Consider the following 3269-nt stretch of genomic DNA (forward strand, 5'->3'; position numbering starts at 1 on the left):
GGCTTTGGTTCTTTTTTTTTTATTTGGTCCCAGGAAACTAAGATGCAGATGTTAGGCATACATAGTTCACTAAAAGGGCAAATGTGCAGGTGGTTCATTGAACATTTATGTTCTCAGAATACTGTGTTTTCTCAGCTTCTTACTGAAAAGACCCATTTTTAATTCACAGAACAAATTACTAGGTTTTTCATAAAGGTTGTTTAGGATTTTTTCAAGGGCAAAAAGATACACTTGTTTTATTCTAAATCTACAGCCCTTTTGTGTATTTTATTCCTTATAAATTTGAAAAGGATTTTAGGACGAAAGTATTTCAAATCTGAAATATCAACCTTCATTTAAATTCCATATGTCATTAGCTTTGTCAGTGCCAGTGATGATGCAACAACCCCTTGCTTCATTTTCATTGTTTACTAGTGTTGTCTTTCTCTGGAACATTCCAGTTGAAAGTTGAATATAAACTGTGTTCCCCTTCACACATCCCTTCCCCCCAAAAAAAAAATTACCTGAAAAAGAAAAATTATGTGCTAAAAAATAACATTGATAATAGGCTTTAACTCAGTTTCATAAAAATAGGACTTGGGGAAAGAATACGACCTATATTTAACGCAGTGGAATAAATACATTTAATGCTTTCAGAATGTTTGGTTTTGAGCCTATCAGCAAAGATTTCAGTTGTAACACATACTACCTAGAAATTGGGACCTACACTGGCCACTGACTGTTCTTATTTTAGACCAGTAAGCCAATAATCCTGTGCAACTTTAAAAACAAAAAAACCAATAATTTCCTACAAAACACATGGGACATTATAATTCCAAGAAAATTTTTTTTGTTACTAAAATCATGATTTTGTTGATTGTACTAATTGATCCATACCTTCATAATCAAAGCTGTAAGAAATTAATGCAATTTCAGTAATATTTCTATTTTAATCAGATTTTGCTCAGCAAATTTTAATGTAGTCATGCAGGAGATTGGAAAGTGCATATAATGCTTTCACAATTTGCATAGAATGGAGAAAATAAAATTGTAAATTGTTAGAAAGTAAATGTAAATTGTAGGCATATAAAATTGTCCATCAAAATAAGGAAAGAAGTGTGGTGCAGTGAAAAGATGTATTTGAAGACAGAAGTTTGGGGTTTGAGTCCTGTCTCTGTCTTGTTACCCATGTTTGGGCAAGAAAAGTAGGTTTTCTGGGACTCAGTTTTGCTCATCTGTGAAATAAGGGGATTGGTTAGACTACATGGCTTCTGAGGTCTTAGCTCTAAGTCTGTTATACTTGCAGTGCTAGAAAAACTTAGAAAACATGGTGGAGATACTTACAAAGCAAATTCGTAAGAGTTGAACAGAGGTAATATAGAAATAGTAATTTGACATTCTTGTGGATCTATTTGTGCATTTATATTTACAATATTCTCTGTGCTGTTGTTGCCCTGAGAAACCTATTACTGGCCACCAGCTGGTGATATTTTTTGGCCAGAGCAGCTCATGAAGAAGTTACTGCTTTGTAACTTTGTGGTAAATATTAAAAATTATGCTATTTGCTCTTCAAAAGGCCAGACTTGTTACTGATTAAAAGTCAAGATGCTGACTCCTTTTCTTCATATACTTTGTCATTGTTCCTATCTAAAAAGTTTAAGGTCATCACTCAAAAAAAAAAATAAAGGAGGCACAGTATGCAATTGTATATGTAAGCACTTCAGTTGTTTCGATTTCATTGCAAAGTTCCACTTAACATGTGTTTATGTATTTATTACATATTAATGTGAAATTCTGATGTTAAAGGAGCTGCAACCTACAGAATTGTATAGAAACGCTGTAGTCAAGGTGACACAATTTTAAAAAGGCCATGTGTATTTAAAAAAAACTATATACACATGTTCATATGCACATATACATGCATACATGTAGACATACAAAATATTTGTATATACATGTATAGTTCTTAACATTTCTGTATATAGCTGGGAATGAATATATGCATGTATATATAAATGTACACAAATGTTTTGTATATGTGTATGTACACAGACTATAATATGGTTATGTATGGTTGCATATGCATGTATGTAGAGAGAGTTTTGGTATGAATCTTGTAGTCAAAGTTTGTTGTTATCAAATGATCGAAGGCATATATAAGTCATTTTGGTTTCTTAATTTTAAGTACCTTAAACTATACTGTAAGAGAGGGTATAATTAATATGGGAAATAATCCATTCAGAAAGGTTACATTCATTATATCATCTTTCCAAATTTTTATTCTGTGACAAACTTCAGTTTTTAATGACATTATAAGCTTGGGGTGGAGGGAAGATGATCGACTGAAAATTTGGTTTTGTGAGCGTGGTTTTGGGGAAGGAAATTGGTAAAGATGAGCTTTTATGAAATGTGCTTAACTAGAACAAGGGAGAGGAAAGGAAGTGAGCAAGAACAGGGAAAAGGTGGAGATCAGAAAAAGTTCAAATATACAGAGGGAGCAGCAGAGAACATGTTGTGAAGGAAATAAATGGGCATGGAGAACGGATGAAGTCCAAATCTCTCAGATTTTTATGATGTACTTAATGTAAAATGAAATTCTGCTCTCTTTGTTTTAGCCTATCAGAAACAAATTTTTATTATTTAAGACATTCTGATGGAAGCATTTCTGCTTAGGATACTAACAAGGGGCATAGTTGCCTCATGGTTCTGAAAGTCTCTTTGACAAGCCATTTTTGATATAAAATTAATGCCTGTCTGGACAATTAAAAAAAAACAGCACAGTGAGCTAAAGCTTAGTAACACCACTCAGGATAGTGTTCAGTTATTTTGTTTCATCAAATAGAAGAATAGTCAACTTTTGGTGCATCCTTCGAGAATTATTTTCCTGAAAACAGCTCTTTGGACATTCTGTTTAAGGATTCTCCTTTCCTTCTGGTCAGAGATAGACTCAGTATGTTTCCATTAACTGAATTGTCCAAAGATAATATTTTTTTAGTTTACTCATTACCCCAGTCTTTTCTAGACATGAGGATAAGGAGTGACCCTAACTAGATTGAGAAATTTTCATTCTGAGGCTGGGAACCTTCCTTTATCCATTTTCTGGAACTTTAGTTTTTGTCTTTACCCTTTAACACAATTTCCTAAAAGTGGAATATTTTTAAACTGGGATCATTTTAAAAATATTTTCTTGATACTTTTAAAGAGGAGATGGGGTGGGGAGGGGAATCAGCTTCCACAATAACTGAATTGGATAAGACAATTCAATACATATCAAACCAAGAATATACTTT

The sequence above is a fragment of the Phascolarctos cinereus genome, unplaced genomic scaffold, assembly GCF_003287225.1.
Source record: "Phascolarctos cinereus isolate Bilbo 61053 unplaced genomic scaffold, phaCin_HiC Scaffold_9;HRSCAF=440, whole genome shotgun sequence".
In the NCBI taxonomy this organism is placed as follows: domain Eukaryota; kingdom Metazoa; phylum Chordata; class Mammalia; order Diprotodontia; family Phascolarctidae; genus Phascolarctos; species Phascolarctos cinereus.